Below are 26,727 nucleotides of genomic sequence, written 5' to 3' on the forward strand. Positions count from 1 at the left end.
AATAAGAAAGGCATTTTCAAACTGATATGAGTGCCGCTTAATGCAGCACACATAGAAGTTGCGAAAAGTTATTTCTTTTATTGATTGTTTATGTGGTCACCTTCCTGCCCATAAACAACCAATGGGCTTGGGCTGTTTCTATGTGTGGTGCACAACGCAGCACACATAAAAACAGCAAAACCGAGAAGAAATAAAACATTTCTCCTTGTTGCGCTTGTTTAAGGACCAGGTTTTCCCTGGTTTAATTTTGGAGCTGCCCCATGTATGTATGTATGTATGTATGTATGTATGTATGTATGTATAACACACTTGTAAAAGCGCTTCTGTCACCCTACGGGCATCCTGGCACTGTGATCTAACGGATCCTGAAATACAGTCAAAACAATATCAGCAAACTACACTATCCTAGGGAACCGGTGAGTTTTTAGTTCTTTTTTAAAAGAAGGAAGGTCTCCTAAGCATCTGAGCGACAGTGGCAGATCATTCCACAACTTGGATGCCGTAAAGACAAAAGAGCGGCCACCCATTCACTTTCTCCGAATCTTGGGAACGAAAACCAAATAGGCTGAAGCAGAGCGGAGAGATCTAGTAGGGATGTACCAAGAGAACATCTCCTGTAGGGGCAGCGGTCCCGAGCCATGCAGGGCCCGGAAGACCAAGCATAAAGCTTTAAACTCAATCCGCTGAGGGATGGGTAGCCAGTGCAAGTCTCTAAGAGCTGCGGATGACGAGTCAAGGCGTCGACGGGAAAGTGCTAACTTGGCCGCGAAATTCTGTACTCGTTGTAGTTTGCCTATTGCAGTGACAGGTGCCCCCAAAAGCAGTGCATTGCAGTAATCGAGTCTGCTTAAAATGATACTGCGCACTACTTCTGGTCTGGCATGGGCGGGGAGCAAAGGGAGAATCTTCCATAGGGTACGCATCAATCCCATACAGGTAGACACTGTTTTGTCAATGAAACCATCCAGTTGAAGATTAGGTTCCATTGTCACTCCCAGGTTCTGAACCGAGTTTGCTGCTGCTGCCGTGCCCTGAAAGGAGGGGGGCCAGAAGTCCTGCGGTAGAGGTCGTGAGACACGATCCGCTGAGCAATGCAGCACCTCCGTCTTGGAGCTGTTGAATTGCAGCGAGTTGTTGCTCAGCCATGTTGCCGTGGTGACCATACAGTGGTGAAAGGTCTCCTGAGACACCACATTCTCCCCTTCGAAGGAGAAAATAAGTTGGGTGTCATCAGCGTAGTTGGTGACTGAAACGCCAAAAGATTTAATTAGCTTGACCAGGGGGCGGAGGTAGAGATTAAAAAGAATGGGGCTAATGACCAAACCCTGGGGTACTCCCTGACCAACCCTTTCGATGGTAGACTTAAAGGGAGGCAGGGCAACCACCTGATGTCTATTGGCCAGGTATGAGACAAGCCAGTCCCGGGCCAGGCCCATCAAACCAACCTCCTCCAATCTCCTGGTCAAGATGGCATGACTGACCGTGTCGAACGCTGCCGACATGTCGAGCAGCACTAAAAAGGCTGTTCGTCCATAGTCGGCACGTGAACGAAGGTCACTCAAAACAGTCACCAGAGCTGATTCGGTTCCATGCGCTGGTCTGAACCCAAACTGCGCCGCATCCAGACAATCATTAACTTCCAAAAAACTGGACAGGTGTTTCGTGACCAGTTTCTCCAGAATCTTAATCGGGAAGGGAAGCAATGAGATGGGTCTGTAATTAGCGGGCATAAGGGGTCCAGTGATTCTTTCTTCAACAGTGGAGAAACTACCGCTAGCTTCCAGCTATCCGGGACCTGAGCGGAGCCAAGAGATTGGCAGCAAATTGCGTGGAGAGGAGGGAACAGCTCTTCCCTAAACACTTTCCAGAGTTTGTGCAGAAGTACATCGAGGGGAGAACCAGAGGACACACTATCCGCTAGAACACCAAACTCTGCAAAGGAAGGAAGAGGAAAACTATCCAACCTGGCTTTCCCAGCCTCCATCTCAGATGTAGGTAAGAGAGCAACCCCTGGTGTCATGGGACTCAAGTTACTCAAGATGGTCACGATCTTGTCTTCGAAGGCCTTGGCCAGCGAGTCGCATAGTAACTGAGAGGCTGGGATAGCTGTAGTAGCACAGGCCGGTCGTGACAGCTCGTTGACGATTTTAAACAGAGCCTGTGCTTTATTTGAGGCTGACAGTAAAGTCTCCTCTAGAAACCTCGCTTTTGCACACTTAATCTGTGTTTTATAAGCTGCCAACTCCTGTTTAAAGAGGACTTTATCCGATGCCAGACGTGTTTAATCCGTAACAGAGTAGTTTGAATGCCGCTCAGAGTATATGCCGCGCTGGTTCTCACTGAGTGAGAACCAGCGCGGCATATACTCTGAGCGGCATTCAAACTAATGGCCACGAATCGATTGTACCACACCACCGAGTGTACAGACTAACTCATTAACGCGGAGTTTTACTCTGTTACGGATTAAACACGTCAGTCAGAACCTTCATAGAACAGCCTTTCCTCTATTCCATTTTTTCTGCATCACGGAACACCGTTTTGGAGTCATGACCCAAACATTAGAGTAAATGTTTGGTCCTGAAGAGAACCCTGACAATTACAGGGCTCGAAACGCGTCGACCGACCAGGTCCCAGGTCATTTTCTAGAGTCCACCTCAAAGGAACCCCCTAGGGGAACACGAGAAAAAACTGCTTTGTTTTCCTTTTTTGTCTGAAAAGTTAAAATTCAATTTGAAGTAGACTAAAAACAGACTGTACATTGGTTGAATTTAATATTTTGTTTGACACTGGGACCAGTGTGTATGTTTTGTATGAATGGAAGGCCATGAATGAGTTGTATGGAAGTTGTTTATTCATTGTACATACCTAATCACTTGTATATTTTGTTTTGTTTGTATATATATGTATATAGAAAGTTTCTGTATTCCCATGCATAAAACCAAAAAATGATGCAGATCTAAAAATTAGGCAACAAAAGAAACAAATAAAAAACTGCAATTCATAAAGCAGGTGTGCATGTTTTTGTGATGTACACCATATAGTTGAATAGTGTGTCTTAAAGAAATCCCCCAGCACTGGCAATTGTTGTGTTTATTACGTAGTATATTGGTTCAGCCTTGCTGTAGTTAGGAGCCAAGACCCTTTCGGTTCCCTAAACTTTTAGAAGTTGGCCTGTCTGTGCAGTGAATGTGAATTGACTGTCTGGCTATTAATTGGCTGGAGCTGGCTGATGTGCCTGGCTCCAGGAGTCAGGATGGGTCTGCCCGGTGGTGAATGAGGAGATCCCTATTTAGCTCGCAAGCTTTAGGCCACACAAAGCTGTGGTCGCATTTTAAAATGCCCGCTCACTAAAAGTCTTGCCAGAGCACCGCATGCGCTGGCTCAGGCAAGACCTGAAAAGCATTGACTTTTTAGGGATCAAAAACCATCATTTTAAAGTGAAAGAGAAATCAACTGCAACCTTTGCTGGTTTTAAGGTATGCATACCAATATGCGTTCGGACTATTCGATTTCACAACACGCATTAACCTATCCTCACTATGAACTTCCTACATTCACACTGAACTATATACTCCTTCGTCACTGGAAGCACTGAAGATCATACCTGTGCTGCATTCCATCCATGCGAGTCATTCCCGTGCTATAGCAGTACGTCACTGCATGGACTGAGGTCTCCCTCATGCTATACTCCATCACTGCATGGACTGAACACCGAATCCGTGCGGATTCATTTGCCACTTAATGGAATAAGGGACATACTCGGGCATGTGTATCCCGCTGTACGTGGGCAAATTGCACACGTTGTGGCGATCTGCCATAAAACGCCACAAAATCCGAATTAGAAATATATTGCAGCCGGGTGTGTGGTAGAAAAAACTAAGACATTTTTCTTGGTGGTCAAGGCTGCTTATAATCGAGACAGACGCCCACCGAACACGTGATACTCGGGCACAGCGGGCGGAACAGATTGTGCCAGTGTGTGCGTAAGGGCTAATGAAATAAACACATCGATAATGTTCAAGGAAGACTGTGATCAAGTCTGTAAAGCCGATTGTTCCCATGTCGTATGGGTAAAGGTAAGAGCCCGGCAAGGCCCGTCTGTAGCGAAATATAACTTTCATAAAACACCAGTACTGCGGTGCGTAAAAGAACGAAAACCTCTGTTGAGGGCCCAATACGCCTATGTTGTCGCAGAACAAGCAAACCAATGCTGTGGGAACTGGGTGTGTGTAGGCAGCGTGAGAGTGAGAGTGAGCGCTGTGGACAAAGGCATGTCCGCATTCATGTGAGTTGGGCTGAGCTGGCTGCAGGCGCTCCATGTTTCAAGGGAGTGGTGGCATGCACTAGTGTGCCTCTGGGATGATATGAAACCTATGGTAAACATACAGTGATAGTAATGATGCAGGCCTCAGTGTGTTCCAAGGATAATGTGGCCTATGCATATATTGTGCAACTAACTCGTGGTCAGTGTTGTGACCTCTCTGGACAGACTGGAGTCTACACATCCATTTGGATTCTGTTTGTCGTAAGACCAGTTCACGATCCCCTCCCCTGTTATTTGGTTGGGTGTGATCTACTCTACTGTAGCTAAAAGTAGCATCCCCAGCGTGTGCAATACGGTAGTGATCTGTCATAGGGTATCTACTGTCACCATTGATCCTGTATGCGTGTCTTGAGGCTACTGCCTACATATATCATGCCACATGGGCATTCCAGAACGTAAACCTCAAACTGCGTCTTGCAATTCATGACGTGTTTGATTTTGTGTACTCAGGTGGAATTGAAGCACAAATCTCTGCGTTTGTTCCGGCCTCAGTTGCAGCATTGCAGATGGTGCATGTAAAAAAAGCCCGTTCGCGCAGGTGGTAGCCAGGTGGTACTTTTGACTTTCTGCGTAGTAACGTAGGTGGGACAAAGGGATCTCCTCCGCGTGCGTCCCCTTCTATATATTAGGGATGGGTTGTCATGAAGAAAGGAGCGTAATGCCGGAATGTCCATCAGCAGGTGCCAGTGTTTCCTGGAGGCTTTAAAAATTCTTTCACTGTGTGCTGTGTAGTTAGTAAAGTAAGCTACCTTTTCTCTGGATTGGTACCTAGTGTGTTTTCTACTTCTACCTGATGTGTCATCTTTCAAAGTATCAGACCTGTGAAGGCTGAGTGCCCTCTGCTCCGATCTGTCTAGGATGTTAATGTCTTAACCCCTTTGTTTGAAGCCTTGTTTGATATTAGAAAGGTTTTCCTTGAAGTTACTCTCCTCACTACAGATGCTTTGTGTCCGGACCATAGAGCAGGCCTTCACCAGTTCGTTTCAAGAATTATCCATAGATGATCTCGGAGCCTCTGAAGATCAGACAGGAAAATGGTTCAGGAGGATGCCCTGCTGACTCTTCAAGCTGAATTAAAAGAGAGCTTAAATCAGGAGATGAGTATGGAGGAGGTGAGGGGGCGGGCAAGACTCGGAAGGGAAAGAGAACCTTCGGCCCAGATGGCTTACCAAACAAACTGTAGATGGCTTTAAAAGATGAGCTAATTCTAAATCTAACCAACCTATTAAATTAGATTTTCTCTAAAGACCACATTTTGGCCCAGTCCTGGGATGAAGCTACGATCAGCACAATACTGAAACCAAATAAGGGCTCTAAATGCAGTGAATCATATAGACCGATCTTGTAACTAAATAGCGATTATAAGATTCAAACACACGTGTTTGCAAAGAGATTGGAGAGGGTGATCGGGACCCTAGTTCATGAAGACCAAAAGGGCTTCATTAAGGGAAGACAAGTTTACGAGCTAACACACATTCTGGTGGGTGCAATCAATATCAAATAAATACATTTATGATACTAACTCTTGACTAAGGCTGGGTGGAGTTTGCGGAGTTGAACTCCGCGGAATTCCACGGAGTCACCGAAAAACTCCGTGGAAATGCGCAAAGTTCTGCAGGTGGGCGGAGTATTGCTTGGCGAAGGCCACCCTTAGATTTAACAATCAGAAGTTTGTTCAAGTGTAAGTCTTTTTATTACAGCCCCGCCTAGAGTGCAGTAGCACCCTGCACTACAGCTTTCTTCACTTGGAGACCACCCATACCTCACCCAGATTCCAGTCTGCAGATCATGAGATCACCCAAGAACAACATCATTTAAAACAGGAATATGCAGATCAACACTGAAACCGGCAGAGCTGTGTGAGGCAATATTTGCAAGGTACATAGTAAAACCTCTAAGGTGAGGCACCCCACCTACCAGGGTTACATTCCCAGATTTAAGTCCCTCAGCAGTTCAGGATGACACTGGCAGGCTCCAAGTAGTGCCTCCCATGCAAACTCAGTCAGAACTCTAGGTCTGGATGAAGTGATAAAAAGCCTTTAGTGGCCTATGCCCATTCCTGCTGCTCCCCCAGGTCTATGACGTCTCGCTTCCACCACTCTCTGGTCACAGCCACAGTGAACACCCCACGAAGGGGGAGGGTTGAGTACTGAAGAAGGTGAACGACCAAGACGGCCCTCACGCAAAGCCCTGCAGGGTATCCAATGGTGCAGACACTGGCCAACACCCTGCACTGCACCCTAGGGCCACTATATGTGTGTGACCTTCTAACATGGTGAAGGCCATCAAACGGAAGCACACAGAGGTGATCACTTCCGCTTCTGGAGCACACAGGAATGAAATTCTAATGATACAACAAAGATCTAGTGCGCCAATGCTTAGCTTAGATTGTAACAGAAATTAGCGCCAATAAACTTAGCTCCGCCGAAGTGCAGAGTGACAAAACTCTGTAAACTCCGCCAGCAGAATGGAGTTTGCTACCCACTGTGAGAGGTTAGCCTGGCATATGCTCTCCACTATTCTAGTGGGCATCTTGCACCAGGCTAAACGACCCTTATTGATGGTGGTTGTAAAGTCAACCTTATAGACAAGCTATCCTAGTGGTAGCATGGACCAGAAGTCTTAAACTAAAACTTCAGAGAGCATGTAAAGCCAGTTGTTTTACCAATTATTATCCCATGAGTACCAAATGAAAGGACACCACACAAGGTATATATCAAATTTATATGTATTTATTTCTAACACAACCCCTCTGCACTCTTTATGAGGTCAGAGATCGAGATACCCATACAAGTTACTCTTTAAGCATACTATAAGTTGCACAAACACAATTCGCCCTAGAGGCCTCACGAGCCATATACTAAGTAAGTGGTATAAGGACCACTTCAGGAATAGTGAATAGGCCTAAGACCTAGGGAATCGCTGGAGCTACACTGGACAACCAAGGGTTTGGAAGTAGGAGACCCATGGGAGACGCGTGCAGTGTCTAAACACAGTCGCGAGTTGCAATTGACTTATAATGGGAAGGTAAAAGTTACAAAGTAGTTGATTAAGGACATCCGGATGGACTACGGTAAAACCCTTTTAAACTAGGACACTTCGAGAGTCAACACCCATGGGAGCACTGGAGTACTCGTGTTACCTCACCCAGGGAAACCGGGTGCATAGGTGTCTTTTCGTGTCGGGTTTCGTAGCTGTTTTCTACGGAGAGCTGCAAAAAAGTGCTGCAGGCGACCAGAGGAAAAGTGTCCGGGTGGATCCAAGGGTGGATCGAAGATGTGAAGAACCTGAAAGCAGAGTGGACAGAGTCTGGGTCACTAGCCAGTGACCAGGAAGGAACTAGGAAGGAACCAGGCGATGTGGAGTGATTTCAGGTGAAGAAGGTGAAGCTTGTCTCTGCAGAACGAGGACCAGGAGGCGTCGACGATGACCAGGAGCTGGATTTGAGCTGTCCCACAAAGGATCTAGTTGACTGCGGTGTCGGTATCCGGATTGGACCCAACAAGCCTTGGCAAATGAAATCCACGCAGGAAGGGAAGATTGGCTTCGAGTCAGACCAGCAAGGTCTGGGGAGCTTCTCCTTTGCAGGGAAGCTGGGGTGAGCCTTGGGCAACCAGGCCAGCGGTGTAGTTTCAAAGAAAAGTCTTCAGAGGGCTAACTAGCCAGCAGGCTAGCAACCGGGAAGACGCGTCAAGCTGAAATGCAAGAGCAGGCCCTACGCGGCACTCGTGGAGTGTGGAGGGCTGAGCTTCGGTGCAAATGGCGCTCGGGACTGGGGATTCTCAAACCCCAATGCACAACTGCGAGGGTGCCTCGGTAGTTGCACTGTTAACAAAAAGCAGGATGTCCAGGGTGTCCGGTCCCACATCTCTCGTGTCTGCCATGGGTCTCAGCTTTGCTGTGGATGTGGGTCGGAGTCAGAGAAGTCTGAGAGTCCAGTTCCTGTGTCGCTGAGTGTTTGGGATCCGGCAGGAGCGTCGTCAAAGCAGACAGGCAAGTTACTGGTGGTGCCTGTTTGCACAGGGTGGTCACTCCTTGACCACAAGGGAGATGTCTTCAGTCTTCAAGTCGATGTAGAACGTCAAAGGTCCAAGAGTTTCTTTTCAGAGTTTCATTCCAGGATAATCTAAAGTCTCTAGACACAGCTCCTATCTTTATACTGATTTTAGGGGCTGGATTACCTTCTAGGTCCCTGCTATGGGTGGACCTGGGAAGGGGTTGGTTACACCCCTTTCCCTTTGTCCAGTTTCACGCCAGAGCTGGAGTGCCTCAGCAACTGGTTTGAACCGGGCTATGCATGGAGCACCTTGTCTGCCCCAGGCAGTGTCTGGAAAAGCATCTTTCCATTCAACCCACCCTGCCCCAATACACTACAGGCTGTCTGGGGAGGTGCTGCAATCTCCCTCGACAGAAAACCTATTGTCCAGGCCTCCCTTGCTGGAGTTTCACCCAGCAACAGGAGGTCAGACTCGTGTCTGTCGCAGCAGCATCCATTTTGTGATGCTGAGGCTCTGTTTAACTTTAACCGGAGTTAGCAGTAACTACATGTCTTCTTCCTCAAGAAAGGTGGAATGCTACGCCCGCTGCCAGGACTGGGGGGGCCGGGGGGGGGGGTAGTTTTCCAAAGTGTTTGACAACTTACACGACATGTTTTGATAAAGCCAAACCAAAGTTAACATTAACCACGAGGATTATAATGCACTAAAGAGTATATGGTAAGGCTATATCATAGAGCAGCTATAAGGAGATGGTTCCAAAAGCTGGAGAAGGGCTCAGCTCATGCTAGAGCACCCTCCCACATAAAACCAAGCACTCTGCCTCCAGGATTGTCGAGGCCTGCCATAGAAGTGAACTATAGGTGCATATGTGTCTATATATAAGGTAGATATAGATATACTATATCTAAGTAAGGGGTGATTACACCACCTTACCCAAGCTGAGTGATCAGCCTGTGGTGTCAATTTCGATGGTCAGCCAGGGGTGGCATAACACATTTTGCAGCACAAAGGTGACCCAATTCCCAATTAGGTATATACCTAAAGTACATGGTATCAATTTAGAGAGAGAACAGCTGGGCTATGGGTCTGGTTAGCAGGCCCACAGCAACACTAAAGTCGAAAAAACAGAAAATCACAGCAAAAAGTGGGGGTGACCATAGGAAGCAGACCTTACTCTCCTACACCCACCCTTACTTTTGAGACCACTTAGGCATTGCACAGGGTGAGCTGGTCTGTCTTATACTACGTGATCAATCAATATGACTTGGAAGAAGAATTTTCATGGGCAATTATGTTAATCTGCAAAGAGCCAACAGCGTGAATTGTAGTGAATGTAATTTAAACTAAACAGATCAACATGGAGAGAGGAATGAGGTAGGGGTGTCCGCTGGAACCTCTGCTCATTTACCTATATATCGAGCCCCTAGCAAATCAAATCAGAAGAAAACTCGAAAATAATGGATGAGTGAAAAAGGTTGGCTCTATGCTCATGATCTGATGCTTTATACACAACGTTGTGCAGGCTCCTTCCCAGCGATCTTGGACATTCTAAATGATTTTGAGGAGTTTACAGATATTTGGTAAGCAAGCAAAAACAGGAATAATGGGTTTTGGCTAGTCTGTGGTTGAAACATCACTCTTGAATAACTAATTTCATACCTGCTGTGGTGCCAAATGGGCCCAATGACAGGGGGTGGCATTACTAAGGTCCAGGGGAGAAGCCAGGGCTGCATGTCAAAGGCGGCACTGGTTTTGAGGCCCCTAACCTTGATATGCTAAATTGCTAGCCAACACGTGCATGAGGTGAGAACACTTTCTGCCAAGCAGGCATATTGATCCTTGCTTCTGAGAGCATGGGTGTCCCATTAAGGGGGCCAGAAACCCGTCTGTGATACCAGTTAGCCAACACACTAACAGACTGATAGGACTACAGGGGGCACCTCTGTGGTGCCCTCTGGGTGCATGTTCCAATAAATCTGATACTGGCATCTATACAGATTTAACAAGACAAGGTGTTTCATACCAAACACTTTTATTTATAGTAGGGTGTACTAAATGGGCATGGTCGAGTACCCCATGATGACCGTCAACCATCACCATCTTAGACTAACCTTAGCGTGTTATTTTATTCCAGCTATAATGAAGAATAATATCACATGTGCCTGCCTATTGAGAATAGTTATGAAGTAGGGCAGTATCGCTTCCTCTTGAGTCCTTACTATCGACTTTGACACAGTTTACTGTCAATCTTGTTCTTTACTTTATCTTGCTTTACGGCAGTGCTTGCTATTGGCTTTGACATGGCCTCATGTCATCTTGCTCACTAATTTTGCTCTGCTTTAGCTTCTTTACATGCATCACAGCGCTTGCATGACTGACTCAATTTTCTCGACTAGACGGACTTTCGCCACAGAATAGATGTATTGCTGTGGGCCGATGGGAATTCTGTGTCCTGAATGAACTCTCGCCTGGCTGCAGTGCCGGACTCCCCTCAGCTTGGTTGGCGAGATGGTGTATGTTATGTTATGTTATGTTAAGGAGTGCTTGTAGAGCGCACTGTCACCATGGGTTTCCTGGCGCTGATCAGATGCTGAGGGGACAGAGGAATTTAGCTGGGTTGTGGGAAGAGCCAGGTTTTTAAGGATTTACGGAATTGGATAAGAGAGTTGGAGGTTTTGACTGAGGGAGGAAGGGAGTTCCAGAGTTTAGGGGCCAGGTATGCGAATCTCCGACCTCCAGATCTGCAGAGTTTGATGGAGGGGACAGCCAGAAGGTGAAGGTGAGATGATCTAAGATTGCGTGAGGGACAGTAAGGCCTGATGAGGGATTTCAGAAAAGCGGGGCAAGGACCAGATAGAGATTTCAAAGTGAGGCAGCCAATCTTAAAGGCTGCCCTCGAGATGACAGGGAGCCAGTGCAGTTTGATGAGGAGGGGTTTGGCAGATTGCCATTTCGGGACCCCGAAGGCCAGTCTCGCCGCTTGATTTTGAACAATTTGCAGTCTGAGGAGGGATGATTTAGGCAGACCGTGATAGATCGAGTTCGAAAAGTCCAAGCGGGAGAGGACAAGGGCCATGGTGACTTGCAGCAGGGCTTCGGGTGTAAGGAGATAAGCCACCTTCCTAATCCTTCGCAACTGGTGCATGCAGGAAGAGACCACCGTCCCCACCTGGGGCCCAAGGGATAGGCCGGAGTCAATAGTGACCCCGAGACTTTTCACCGAGGCCACAGGAATAGGGGGGGGGGCAAGTTCTGCCGGCCAGAAGTGCGGACCCCAGTGGGCAGAGCTCCTGCCAGGGAGAAGGAGCTCCGTCTTTCCGGGGTTCAGCTTAAGTTGGTTCAGACACATCCACTTGAGAATATGGGACATAGCTGCCTGGAAATTAGGGATAGCAGAAGGGGAGTTAAGAGGAAAGATGAGTTGCAGGTCGTCCGCGTAGTTGAAGAGGGTGATGTCCCACTGCCTCAGAGAAAAAAGAAGGGGTCGAAGATAGAGGTTAAAGAGAAGGGGGGATAAGGAGGAGCCCTGGGGGACCCCGCAAGGCGAGCACTCCCTAGGAGCCCTGAAAGTGCCCAAGCTGAGGGTCTGAGACCTCCCGGTCAGGAAGGATTTGACCCATGCTAGCGCCGGGCCCTGGATGCCGGCCTGCTCGACACGGTGGAGGAGGATGTTGTGGTCCACTGTGTCGAAAGCGGCCGACAGGTCTAATAGTACCAAGGCCTGGGGGGTGCCCTTGTCAGCGCCGTCTCTCAGAGCATCCAACACGGCCAAGATCACAGCCTCCGTAGAGTGGCCGGGTCTAAAGCCGGCCTGATTGGCCTCAAGAAAGTTGGAGCTCTCGATGAACTGTGGGAGACAGGCGGTGACGTAAGCTTCCAAGATTTTAGAAAAGAAGGGCAAGAGGGAGATAGGACGATAGTTCGCTGGGACAGCGGGGTCAGCTCCAGGCTTCTTCAATAGAGGCACCAGAACGGCCTCCTTGAAAGAGCTGGGCACCGTGCCGGAGGAGAGAGAGGAGTTCAGCAAGGGAAGGATGCAGTCGGGTAAGGAGTGGCAGATGTCCCGGAGTATGGAAGGTGGACAGCGGTCGTCTGGAGATCCAGACTTGATACGGACGGCCAGTGTGGCCAGGGATACGGGATCTAGAAGAGGGAACTGTGTGAAGAAAAGAGCATTGTGAGGGGGAGAGACAGAGTCAGCGCCAGGGAGGGTGACTGGGATAGTGTCCTTAATCAAAACAATTTTCTGTATAAAAAATGTGCTGAGCGCATTACAGGATTCCTGTGTGGGGGCCTGAGTCGGGAGCGTCCTGGGGTCAGAGGTGAATTCGTCGAGGACTTTGAAAATCTCCTTCGACTTACAAGGGGCTAATAAAATCCTCTCTGAGGCATAGGCTTTTTTGGCTGCAGAGATGGCTATTTTGTACTTGTTGCGGGCGGCCACATAGATATCTCTGCTTGACGAGCAGTAGTCTCTCCTCCACTTCCGCTCTAATTGGCGGAGTTCCAGATGTAGGGCCTTAAGTTGGGGGTTGAACCATTTGTGGGAGTTGCTGTGTCGGGATCGGGGGAACTTAGTTAAAGGGGCAAAGATATCGCTAGCTGACGTGAGCCAGTCAGAGATGTGACCATCTAGCTCGTTGGTGCAGATATCGTTGGGAAAGAGGGGGCGGGTTTGTGAAAGGTGGGATAGCAATTTAGGGGAGTCAGCGGCCCTCCACTTACGGGCGGTGCCGCCCTCCCGCGGGGGGATCCTAATCTGGCCGACAGCCGAGATTGTGGTGTCAATCAGAAAATGGTCAGACCACACACAAGGTGTGGTGAGCGGGCAGGAGGACTTGACCCCGTGGACCCAGATGTGGTCAAGAATGTGACCGCCACTGTGAGTGGAAGACTTAACTAGTTGAGTAAAGTTCAAGCTCGAAAGAGCTTCGAACAGTTCAGTGGCATGGGGACCAGCGTCCTTGTACTGGAACCAGTAATTGAAGTCACCAACAATGGCTATGCGGGGGAGGAGGTAGCAAGATTAGCAAGCTGTTCAATGAAAGATGAAGGGAAGGAAGGCATCGGGTGAGGGGGGCGGTAGAGTACCATAAGAGTAACTGCACCCGCCTCAGTCCCAAGACTGAGAACCAGGTTGTCCACTTCAGGGAGAATCATGGAAGCGGTGGCAATGATCTTTAAATTCTTGCGTATTACCGCTGCCACCCCCCCCCCCCCCCCCGGAGCGGCCCCCGGGGCGGTTGGTATTCAGCAGATAGTAATCTGGGGGCAACGCTGCCAGGATGTCAGGGAGGGAGTCGTCGGTGAGCCAGGTCTCAGATAGTAAGAGAACATCTGGCCTCTCAGCCATGAGTAAAAGGAAGATGTCAGTTTGATGTCTGACAAGAGAGCGAGTGTTTAAATATAGTAAGCGGATCTGTGACTCGGCAGGGGCAGGTGGAGTAGATGGTGAATCCAGCCCCAGGTAAGGGGGGAAGTTTCCAGCAATTCCAAGTGACGAGATCCGAGTCCAGGTATCGAACGGTAGAGGACTAGGGAAAGGTTGTAAGCTCATGAGGGCAGAGGGGGAGTAAGAAATGGCAGTGGCAGTGTCCCTGGCCCCTGACGGGCGCAGACGGCGTGCCCGCTGCGCCCGTCCGCTGCGCTCCCTGTAAAGGGGCGCCATTTTATAGGGCTGAAGTCGTGAGGGGCCGAGCGCTGCACCGCTCACCTACTCACCCTCCTCACCCAAGATGGCGGCCAACAGCGCGTCCCGGCGGGAATTGATCTCCTGCGAGGACGAGTGTAGGTAATAAGGCAGCGGACAGCAGATGCGGCGAATAATACTGCCAAGCGCGCAGTAAGAGTGAACCCTGCACAACAAAAAAGGTTAGACACAAACAAATGTTTTTAAAAGTTTAAAATAATCGTGACACAATAGTTTTTATAGGGCTGAGGTCGTGAGGGGCCGAGCGCTGCACCGCTCACCTACTCACCCTCCTCACCCAAGATGGCGGCCAACAGCGCGTCCCGGCGGGAATTGATCTCCTGCGAGGATGAGTGTAGGTAATAAGGCAGCGGACAGCAGATGCGGCGAATAATACTGCCCAGCGCGCAGTAAGGTGTAAGGAATCAGTCGGTGAGGTGTTCCTAGCCAAACTCTTTGCTATCGGTGGAGCAAGTGATCCTGACAATAGCTATTCTCCCCTCCTGAGGCGGAAGCCGGGAGGTCTCCTACCTTTCCTTTTAATTTAGCAGCATTTTAATTTGTGTAAAAGCGTACTTTGCATATTTGATGGCGTTTTTGCACACTTGATTTTAGAAGTGTGTAGAGACTCCCCTGCGCTTCCTGGCGCTTTATGTTCCTTCTCCCCCCTCCCTTCACCTCCGGACCGGCTCTCGGCTGAGTGTAGACGCCGAGGACAGGGTCTCCGGTTTTGGTGGCCATTTTGGGTTGGGTTGGGCTGGTGACGCGCTCTGGCAGCGCTACAAAAACAGACGGTGATGACTCCGCGCAGTGGACGCATACAGCGGATGCGCCGGACCTGTGCCGGAGTCGTGCCAGAGTCCTGCCCGTCTGCGCTCGTCCGCGCTCAATCGGGCTCAAGGACCAGGCACTCTGGTAGGCGTTTTACCTACTCTGCAAATGACCTTCTTTCACTGGATTCAGGTGGACATACTGTAAATTCCACAACGTTGTCCATCCTAAAGGAATTTAACATCTTACGTTTTCCTAGTCGTAGAGACACTTGCCAACTATCTCCTTTGAAGCTTGCCACCTTAAATACTAGGTCACTTCAGAAGCATCACTTGGAAATATTCACTCTCTTACAGGATGAGACCATCAACATATTGTCCCTTACCGAAACATGGTTGGGTGAAAACTCCTCCCCCGATATCATAGCTGCTCTCCCAAGTGGATATGATATGATCTGGCATAATCGTCCGGGCGATGCTCGAGGTGGAGGTGTAGCAATTATTTTTAAAAAGCAGCTAACAGTGGCTAAAGTCCTAGCTGAAACAATAAACTCTGTAGATCTACTTGGAGTAAAAATCACCTTGAATAATTCTTGCTTTATCATTCTTACTGTCTATTGTCCACCACGATGTACTTCAGTATTCAATGACCTTTTCTCCCCCATTGTATTGGATATATGTACACGATACAAGAAAATCTTGGTGACAGGTGATTTTAACGGTTATTGGGACAGGGCAGACAAAGATCTGCCAACACGTCAGTTACAGACCTCCATGACCGCATTAGGCCTTGAACAATTAGTGGAAGCCCCAACTCACATAAAGGGCCACACCCTCGATCTAATCTGGACTTCTATTCCCTAGGTGGCCCTCACAAGTATTGTACCATGTATCTGGTCTGACCACCATTTACTCTTGTGTGATGTCCCACAGGATAGTCCTCAGGTCAAACTCCCGTTAAAAACTAAAAAAGTGCGTCAGTGGAAAAAAGTTGACTCGGCAACCCTAACCGACGCCCTTTCCAAATATGTACAACAGTCAACGAGTCCACATGACAATCCAGATTTAGACCAAAATTATAACACCATAGTGGCGAGTCTTAGACAGTCTATCGACCAGATAGCCCCGGAAAAGACCCAGAAAATAAAGGGCGCGGAAAAAGGGGCCCCTTGGTTTACCCAGAGCTTGAGGGATCAAAAAAGAAAGCTTCGCCACCTTGAGAGATGCTGGAGGAAGTCTAAAGACGATACAGACCGTGAACTTTATAAAACATCTTTGAAGGTGTACAAAAAACTTATTGTATCAACTAAAAAGGACTATTATGAAACCCGCATAAAAAATGCAGTAAATGTCCAGAAAGAAACTTTCAAAATTTTAAAAGAATTAAGTAAGAAGGATGAAAGGGTAGATACAGTGATAGATTGTAACACCTTCCAAGGCTACTTCCTTGAGAAAGTGGCAATCATTCTGTTAGATATTAAGAAGGATATCCCTAATATGCCTACTATTTCACTGGCCCCCCAAATTCCTCCGACCTCCACTATCTACAACTCTTAGACAGCTCGTCATTTCAACCAAGTCAGGCTCCCCCGCAGACCCCTGCCCCCTGGAATCTTTCGGTTGGCACTTCCCATTTTGGAGGACCAGATCCTAGGCCTTTTAAACAACTCACTAGACACAGGCCTATTACCAGCTAGTTTTTTTTTTTTGTAAACAGATTTTTTTTGTAAACAGATTTTATTGTTGTTCACACGCAAAAAAAAAAGCACAGGGCACAACTCGCCATCTTGCCCACGCAGGGGCCCATTAATCAAGAAGCTTCCCATTCCCAGCATACCTAAGGGGGGGGGTCGTTACATCTCCACGACGCTAGCCACCACTGGCCCATGCCCTGTAAGTCTATAGCAATCCATACGTAGGCCGCCGGGGCCGAGTCTCAGTAGAGTCCAGGAGGATGAAAGTCCGGGTGCCCAGGTGCAGCACCGTACCTCTGTGCATGGCAGGTATTCACGGTCTCCAAGCCCCCCCCCACCCTTCGAGGGACTCTGCTAGGGTAGGGTTCCCAGTGCCCCAGGTCAGCTAATGGTGAACATTTTATACATATGCGAACTGTAATACAAAAACTGCAACACGCCCCCCCTCCCCCTTCCCCCCCCATCCCCCCGAACACCCTGTCCCCGCCCCCCCGTGGTGAAAGTGCCATTAGAAGTATATCAGTCCTCGAGGCCCACCTAGAACTGGAATAAGTGCAGGGCTCTCACAGTAGAGGGGCATACCGCAGATGGCAGGCCCTTGGAGAGGAACGAGACCAGCGGTCCCCAGCGGAACTCAAAGTTCTTAAAGTCCTCACGGGAGATGTCAGACATGTGCTCTAGGCTAAGCAGCTGCCACAGGCGGGCGTGCCACAGTGACATCGCCGGTGGCGCCTTCTGCTTCCAAGCGTTAGCTATCGCCGGTTTAGCAGCCCCCAAGCATAACCACATGATCCTTTTATCGGCTCTGGTTTGGTGCTCCAACTGGGGGTCCCGGAGGCCTAAAAGGGCTTCCGCCATCGTAATCGGGACCGGGTATCCTAAGATGGATTTTATCTGAGCAAGAATCTCCTCCCAAAAGGGCCTAATGGAGGGGCAGTCCCACCAAATGTGCTGGAAGTCGCCCAGTAGACCACACCCTCTCCAGCACCTATCCGAGGCCCCTGGAAAGATCTTAGCCAGTCTAGCTGGGTACAGGTACCAGTCCGCCATCACCTTCAGGTGCGCCTCCCTCAATTTCGTGGAACGGTTGAAGTGAAAGATGTCAGCCCACAAGTGTTTCCACTCCTCCTCCCCAATGTCCCGCTGGACCAACCCCTCCCACCAGGACATAAAGCGTGGCCGTGGTGCAGTGTCTGTGGAGAGCAGCAGTTTATACAGTGTCGAGGTGGCCCCCTTCATGGATTTAGACTTGAGCAGGAACAACTCAAAAGCGGTAAGGGCTCTAGTGGCACCCTCCCTGATCCGCGGGTGCAGCGCCCAGTGGAGGAGTTGTGCGTGATGGTAGCACTCCCGGTCCCCCACCCCATATTCCCTTTTGCAATTGTCAAAAGTGAGTGGATCGTAATTGTGGAATAGGTGTGTGAGTGCGAGACATCCGCCCGCCCTCCAGGCGTCGAACGGGCCCTCTCGGAGCGCTGGAGGGAAGGAAGAGGTGAAGTGGATCGGGGTGAGAGGCGATGGGAAAGTCGTCCAGCCCTCCCTCTCGGCCACAGTGTCCCACACTTTAAGGGTGGTGCGTGTCGGGGTGCTGATGTATGCATTGAGGGGCCTGTCGTTCTTAGCGCGCCATATGAGGTCCCAGATAGTTCTACCTGCCACGCTGCGGTCTATGTGGAGCCAGTGCTTTTCCGACTCCATCTGTGCCCACTCGACTAGGATGCGCAATTGTGCCGCTTTATAATAGAGGCGAAGGTCCGGGAGTCCCGCCCCCCCTCGCGCTGTGGACGCCTTAGCATGTGGAAGGAGAAACGAGCCCTTCCCCGCTGCCACACGAACTGCAGGATCATGGTCTTGAGACGCACAAAGAAGGCGTCTTCCAGTTCGATAGGGAGCGCTTGGAATAAATAGAGGAGTTTGGGTAGGAGGGTCATTTTGATGGCATGTATGCGTCCCAACCAGGAGAGGAAAAGCGGCTTCCAGCGGGAAAGGTCTCGTTGGAGGCGGGTGAGGAGATCAGGGAAATTGGCCGCGTACAACTGATCGATCCTGGGAGTCAGGTGGATCCCCAGGTACAGCAAAGAGGAGGGTGCCCAGTCCAGCGGGGAGAGCGTCCGGAGCTGCGAGGCCTCAGCACCGGAGAGAGTTAGGTTAAGTATGGAGGATTTGGTTAGGTTAACTTTGAAGCCCGCTACATCCTCGAAGGCGGCGAGCACTTCTTGCAAATGTGGGAGGGAGCCTATAGGATTGGACAAGGAAAGGAGGGCATCGTCCGCAAAAAGTGAGATTTTGTGGGACTCACCAGTGAAGGGGAGTCCCTCTATCCCTTGGTGTTCCCTGATCGCTATTGCTAGGGGTTCTATGCTGAGGGCGAAAAGTAAGGGGGACAGGGGGCAGCCCTGTCTCGTCCCTCTGGTGTGCCCGAAGGGGGCCGATTGCACCCCATTGACCGAGACCCTAGAGCTGGGGTGCCCATAGTTGGCCTGGAGCATGGTAATGAACTGGGTGGAAAACCCAAACCTCACCAGGCTGGACCACAGGAAGCTCCAATCCACCCGGTCGAACGCTTTTTCGGCGTCGAGACCGATGAGCACTGCAGGTATTTTAAATTTGCCTTTTCTATTAAATGGACGATGCGCCTGGTGTTATCGTGAGTCTGCCTCCCTTTAATAAAGCCCGACTGGTCGGGATGTATGAGAAGTGGCATGAGGTCGCCCAGTCTCTTGGCCAAAATAGAGGAGTAAAGTTTGGCGTCTATGTTAAGGAGGGCAATGGGTCTATATGAGGGGCAGAGGGAGGGGCCCTTGCCCGGTTTGGGGATTACCGAGATCACCGCTTCGGTCATGGAGGTCGCTGCGTCGCCCTCCGTGGCCATACGATTGAAGAGGCTGACCAGGCGGGGCGCAATCTCGGAGGCGAAGGTCTTGTAGAAGACAGCGGTGTACCCGTCTATCCCCGGTGCCTTATGGGCCTTGAGCGACGAGAAAGCCGCCAAGACTTCCTCAATGGTGATAGGAGCCACAAGAGTTTCGTTCCACTCTGCTGGTACCTGCGGGACGGGCAGGTCCTGCAGAAAGGCGCCTTGTCGTCCAGCGTCATGGGGATCCGCTGTATATAGGGATGCATAGAACCTCCCAAAGATGGCCGCTTTGTCCTCGTCCCTGTGCTGAAGAGCCCCCACTTCATCACGTATGCCCCCGATGTATTCCCTCTCTCGTTTGTCCTTCAACTGCCTGACCAAGTGCTTCCCCACCTTGTCTCCCTGCGTGTATGCTAAGCTGCGCAATCTGAGAAGGGTAAATTCCGCTCTATTGTTGTAGATGGCGCGCAATTTGCCTCGAAGGGCCGTAAGTGCTCGCATCGTTTGTCTGGTGGGCTTCTGCTTGTGGGCCTGTTCAATCGTCAAGAGTTCCTGTTCTAGGTCTTGCCGTTCTGACGCACGCTGCTTGTTAAGGGCCGAGTTGAGCGCTATGCATTTACCCCTAAGAACTGCCTTAAACGAGTCCCAGGTGTTATACTCGGAGGTCTCATCCGGGCTATTGAGGGAGAAAAACTCCTCAATCGCCTCTCTCAGCTGTGTGCAGGATGCCTTGTCCCTTACTAATGCTTCCGGGAAGTACCATCGCGCCGGTTTCGGGGCGCCCCCCAGCCAGGTTAAACAAATAGTGTACATCCCATGGTCGGATACAGAGATAGGGAGGATCTTTGCGTCTTGTAGGGCGCCCTGTAAGGACTGACTAAGAAAAATGTAATTGAGGCGGGAGTATGTGTGGTGCACATGGGAATAGAATGTGAAGTCCAGAGTGTCCGGGTGTGCCACTCGCCAGCTATCTAGGAGCCCCATATCCCCGATTTGTGTCTGAATAGAATCCGGGAAGAGGCCCATGACAGACCTTCTAATGTGAGTACTGTCTAGGGTCGGATGCCACACTAGGTTAAAGTCCCCCAGAAGGAAAACAGGGCCCTCAGCAAAGTCCGTCACCCTTCCCAGGAGTGTAAGGAGAAAATTATTTTGGCCCGCATTGGGGGCGTAAACGGACACCAGAGTACACATTTTACCCTTTAAGCGGCCCTTGACCATTACCCACCTCCCGTCTCTGTCACTCTGCGTGCACATCGGTTCAAATTGCGCTGCCGGGCTGAACAACAACGCAACCCCTTTTTGCTTAGTGGACGCAGAGGCCTTATATATGAGGGGGTACTTCTTGTGCTTGAGCCGGTGATCCTCCGACTTCAAGAGGTGTGTTTCCTGTAACGCGACTACATCCAAGTGTCGATCTGTTATATACTTCCACACCTTCTGTCGCTTCTGCAGGGAGTTTAGGCACTTAACGTTCCAGGTCCCGACAGTTATAGGCATCTAGTAACAGAATTGGACCATCGCATTCTACAAGCCATTCCCCGTCCCACCCTCCCAGGCCGGGGCCTCACCACACCTCTCCCGCCCTCCCTGCACATCCCACTCGGACTGGCAAAGACTCTAGGAAAGTTTCCTCGGACCAACACAACTCCATCGCCTCGGCAAGGCCTCCCTCCCGCCCCTTTGTCCTCACCCAGTGGAAGGCCCCGAGAGTCACATCGCAACAGCACCTCACCACCAACTCCCTCCCCCCCCCCAACAAAATAACAGAGTAACATTCCCCAACTGGAGATCATGAGTTCGGACCATGACTGCTGACCCCCTCCTGTCAGTCTACAACAGCAGTCAAAGAGTACTTGTAGTGGGTAATTGGCAGTGGCGGCTCGACGGTTCGAGGCTCCCCGCCCCATTTCCCACCCCTCGCTCAACTGGTCGCTGTGAAGAACCCCCTTACCGGACCTCAAGTGGCGGCACCTGTATCTTTGGAGACTTCCTGGATCGCTGCCGCTTTCTCTTGCTCCATTGTTCGTAGGTCGGGTTTGAGTGTCTTTCTCGAAGACCAGCCGCGCCGAACCTTCTGCCATCCATCACTTGTCGCTTGAGAGGATGAAGGTGGAGACCACCCCGTGCCTCCACCGCCTCCAAAGCTTGGTTGGGGCTCCTCATATGGAATCCCGAGCACTGAGCAGGTGTCTCTCAGGGAGCGCAGCTGGTGAAGAGTCCCATTCCAGCGGAAGATCAGTCGGAAGGGATGACCCCAGGAATACTGGACTCCCTCGTTGCGCAGGAAAGAAGTCGCAAGTTTGAAGGATCTCCTCTTCTGTAGCGTGATCACTGATAGGTCCTGAAAAAGTTCCACCGCATGGCCTTGGTATTGCATGGGCTGTTTGGGTCGCGCCGCCTTCAGGATGCGTTCCTTTAGAGTGTAGTCGGGCAGAAAGGCAAGTATGTCCGGGGGAGGCCCTTGGGACCTGCGAGCCGGGCCCACTCGGTGTGCCCGATCGATGCGGATCTCAAAGTCATCTCCCACCTCGAGGACCGCCCGGAACAGGCCTTGTAAATAGCTAGCAACATCTCCCCCCTCAGCCGAGGAGGGCACGTTCCGGACCCTGATGTTGTTCCGTCTGGAACGATTTTCTAAGTCCTCAGTGTGGGATTGGAGGTCAGTTTGCTGGTCATTGAGGCGGACAATTTCCTGACGGAGAAATTCCACCTCCTCGCTCCTAGCTTGACCGGAAAGCTTGTTGGCCGCCACCCGCTCTCCTAGGTCATCAACATCGCGGCGGAGTTCCTTGTATTCCCCTGCCATATCTTGGCGCAGGGATTGTATGTCCTCCTTGAGAGAGTGGAAGAGTGACTCCATGAAGGCCTTGGTCGCCGGGCCCTCGCCCCCATCCCGGTCTGTCCCCTTCGCCGGGGGTCCCTGGGTTTGCTTGTCCGGGCTTTTTTCGGGCTTGGGGTTCCCTTTCGCCAGCAAGTCAGTGATGGTGCGGTTCCCCTTGCGATTGGTGGTCGTCATTTCTCTTCTCACCAGCTACTCCCCTGCACTGGAGCTCCGCGCCCATCCGTCAGGGCAGCCACTAGGTCGTCATGTCCAGCACCCGGAGCCCAGTGTGGTCGGACAGCACAGCGCCTCTTCAGCCGTCCAGCACCCCTCGGCTCCTCACCGGTCTCCAGCGGTGTCCAGCTGCTCTGGGCTCTTCACGCCCTTTGGCCGCTACCTTTCCCCTGCAGTCGAGGGCCCCCCGCGCTCAGTCCGCCGCAGAGGGGCCGGCCGCCCCGAGCCGCGAGGCCAACGCGGCCCCCTCCCCAGCTGGTAGGCCCCCACTCCTGTCCTGGGCGGCAGTCTCGCCTATCGGAGGACGGACCCACTCAGCGCTCTCTCGGTAACGTGCAGGGCCACCTCACCCCCACCTCAGTCTTCTGGTCGATGGACTCCAGGGCTGTGCTCCCAGTGTAGGGCGACCGACGCCTCTGGTATGGGCCCCTCCAGAGCCCGGCTCTGACAGAGCCCCTCCTCAGGACGGCGTTCTTCCCTGGGGTGAGGGGTCCCCCTCGGCCGACAGCGGGCTCCTGCCGAGAACCCCTGGCTGGGCTGCCCCCTCGTGGCTCACCTCTCGCCGTCAGTGGCGCTGTCCCGCTCAGCTCCCCAGTTTCTGCCTCTAGGGTATCCTGGGAGGTGTCGACCTCTTCACCCTCCCGGCCGGTGTCGCCTCGCTGCAGCCCTCTGGCCCCACGTTGCTGCAATGCTGCCTCCGGGCCTGGGCACGTCCCACCTCCAGGCCGCACCAGTCAGATCTCCCCGGCCCCCCGTGTAGCAGCAGAGTCCGTGTGGGGGGTCGGCTGGGCAGCACCAGCCCGTTCAAGCGCACACTCCCTGAGGCCGCAGACGCCCAAGGCCGGCGGGCCGGGTTCTGCACTCCCGTCCACTCGGCCGCAGCCGGGGCTTCGCGTAGTCTCACGCGCCCGGGCGCCCCGGCGGCCCCTTCTCTGCGTCGCCCCTGCGGACCCCGGCCACCATGCGGGTCCAAACTGGCAGGGGGCCTCCACAAGAGCCCAAGGCCGCCTCGACGACCTCCGCAGGCGGCGTCACCCCTCCGCAGCCCCCCCAGCCTCGTGTGTAGTGCGAGGGGGTCGGGTCGCTCTCCGCCTCGGGCTGCCGGCCTCTGCTCGTCGGCAGCGAGGGGCGCTCGACGGAGGCCAAGGCGCCGCCACAGCCCTTCCACTTGCTCTCGGTAGCGAAGCCCCGGGTCCGGCTCAGAGAGGTCAGCAGGATAAGTAGGGCTTGGTAGTACGGGACGGGGAGCCTCCGAAAGACCCGTCCACTCAAGCCGCCATCTTGGCCACGCCCCCCTTACCAGCTAGTTTTAAAGAGGCACGCGCCAAACCCTTGATAAAAAAAACAGGGGCTGATCCGACCTGCTTGAAAAACTACAGGCCAATATCCCAGCTGCCTTTCCTGTCCAAGATCTTAGAACAGCATGTATTGAAATCACTATCACCCTTCCTGGAATCATATCATCTACTCCAGGAGCGGCAAGCAGGGTTTCGTGCCCATCATAGCACCGAGTTAGTAATGCTCTCGGTGCTGGATGAGCTTAGATGCATGGCTGACAGTAAAAAACCAAGCGCCCTGATACTTTTAGATCTTTCAGCGGCATTTGATACTGTTAGCCATGCCGTGCTCCTGGACAGATTGGCTATGTCTGGCTCCATAGATCTACACAACGAAACCCGACACACTTTGGCACCTATGCACCCGCTTCCTGTGGGTGACATAACGATCAAACACCGGTTCTCTGGTAGTGGTTTACACCTCTTGTGTCCTAATTTAAAGTGTGGTAATTCTATTCCAGGCGGAAGACTTCCAAAACAATAACTCAATAACTTTTACGCTGCATTGACTTTGCATTGGCATATGCTTGTGCTTTAGGCACTGCACCCGTGTCCCGCGGGCCTCTCCCGACTTCATCACTGCTAGTCCCGAGTAGTCCCAGCGATTCACAATGCCCTAGGCCTTACCATTGTTCGAGAGGTGGTACTTATACAACTATTTTAGTATATGGTTTGAGTGGCCACCGGGCCTATCCAAGATTGTGCAACTTTTGAATGTTTAACCGTGCTTTTGTTTAAACGCTTGTGCCTCAGCACTCATAAAGAGTACAGGGGATTATTCTAGTAATAAATACATATATTTTTATAATATACTAGCAGCCCGCCCCAGCGTTGCCTGGGGCAGAAAGGGGCTGGGGGCAGTACACCCGCTTCAGCCCGACCCCCTCCCGCACCGACTCCCTCCCGCCCGACTCACTCCCGCCCCCCTCCCGCCCGACTCACTCCCGCCCTGACTCACTCGCGCTCCCCTCCCGCGCCCCCCTCCGCCCCGACTCACTCGCGCTCCGACATTTTCCTTTACTGCTGCCTCCTTCTTGCCTCCCCCTGCATCAAACAGTCTCGCACTGAACTTTCCCTTTCCTTACCTGTGCCGCCGCTCCTCACTGCACAGCCACTCGTCACTGCAACGCCGCTCCTCCTTCGTCGTCATCACGCACGTCGCGTCGCGGTCATCACGCGCGTCGCGGTCATCACGTACGTCGCGTCGCGGTCATCACGCACGCTGGTTTGGCAGATCGGAATGGACTGTTCCCATGAGGATCAGGATCAAGACTGATGTGCATATGGCTGGGTCCAAACTGGGGTGGAATGGTGAGCAAAAGAACGATGGATTTAAGCCAGATCTTTATGACTGGGGGTGAATGTTTGCATTTAAGCATGGGCGGAAAATCCGTTACGCTCGCGGATTTTGCGGATTTTCGGGAAATTCGTAATCCGCGAGATTTGCGAATTTCCCGCAAAATCCGCAAATTCGCACGCAGCGGATTTTTTTTGCGGCGCGCGGCGTTGGTGATACAATTTCTGCGGCGCGCGGCGTTTATCATCGTTTGCCGAGTTGTTTTTCTCGATAGTTTGCGAGTGCTGCGCCTTTTTGGATCTTGCTGTGTGATCCCGCGGGAATTGGCCAGCGCGATTACGTCATCGCGGCTTGCCAGCGATAGTTTGTCAACGCAAGTACGGCGAGATCACGTCTCGCGGCACTTCGCAATTGCGAGATTTGAGATGCGGCGAGCAGCAAGAATCTCGCACAAGCGAAAATATAAAATTTGCAATTCTGCACAAGAAATCCACCAGCAAGCAGCATAAACCTTCTTGAAATGATGATTTTTATCTGAATAACTCCTTAGGTTGACATTTGCCTGCACTTTTTTAGCGAGGAGTCCATTTTGGGGAGGGGGGGAGGGGGGCGGGAGGAAGGAAGTGCCCCACAGTCTTCAACTTCCTGTTCCTGTTCAGCAGGCTCCTCCCAGTGCTTTGTCCATCTCCTGGTCCCTTTTCATTTGGATCTGGAGCTGGAAGGATTACTTTTTGTGGATGCTGCTGGATCTTTGGATTTGAGGCCTTTTTGACTTTCTTTGGATCACTGTTTGATTAGAAATTTTACAAGTAAGTTTGTTTGGGGCATTACAGTTGCTGCAACTAAAATTTGGGAATTTTCGATTTTTGGGCTGTTTTGGGGCCTTTTGCCCAGGGGTACTCAGTGGTGGGTGGACTGAGTCTTTCTGTGGGTTGTCTTGAACTTAAACATCATGGAGGGCATGGATGGATTGGGATTGTGCTGATTTTTCAGGGATTTTCGTTTTTTGGGGCTGTACTTGTGGCCTTTTCACCAGGGGTATTTGAGTCTAGCATGGGCCTAGTCTTTCTGTGGGCTGTCTTGAACCTAAACATCATGGAGGCCATGGATGGAATGGGATTGTGCTGATTTTTCAGTGATTTTCGTTTTTTGGGGCTGTACTTGTGGCCTTTTCACTAGGGGTATTTGAGTCTAGCATGGGCCTAGTCTTTCTGTGGGCTGTCTTGAACTTAAACATCATGGAGGCCATGGATGGAATGGGATTGTGCTGAGTTTGCAGTGTTTTTTGATTTTTGGGGGTGTTCATGGGGAGGGACAGGCCATGTGGCTGGTGGCCATTTTGAGTGCTGCTACAGGCACTGGCCATGTGCTGGGAGAGGCAAGTGGCCATTTTGAATGCAGGCTTTGTTGTTAGGCCTGCAACCATTTTGCCTACTTTTCAACCTTTATGCCCAGGGGTAGTGAGTCTTGCATGGGCCTAGTCTTTCTGTGGGTTGTCTTGAATTTAAACATCATGGAGGGCATGGATGGATTGGGATTGTGCTGATTTTTCAGTGATTTTCGTTTTTTGGGGCTGTACTTGTGGCCTTTTCACCAGGGGTATTTGAGTCTAGCATGGGCCTAGTCTTTCTGTGGGCTGTCTTGAACTTAAACATCATGGAGGCCATGGATGGAATGGGAATGGGATTGTGCTGATTTTGCAG

The sequence above is a fragment of the Lissotriton vulgaris genome, chromosome 3_2 (genome assembly GCF_964263255.1).
Source record: "Lissotriton vulgaris chromosome 3_2, aLisVul1.2, whole genome shotgun sequence".
Lineage (NCBI taxonomy): Eukaryota > Metazoa > Chordata > Amphibia > Caudata > Salamandridae > Lissotriton > Lissotriton vulgaris.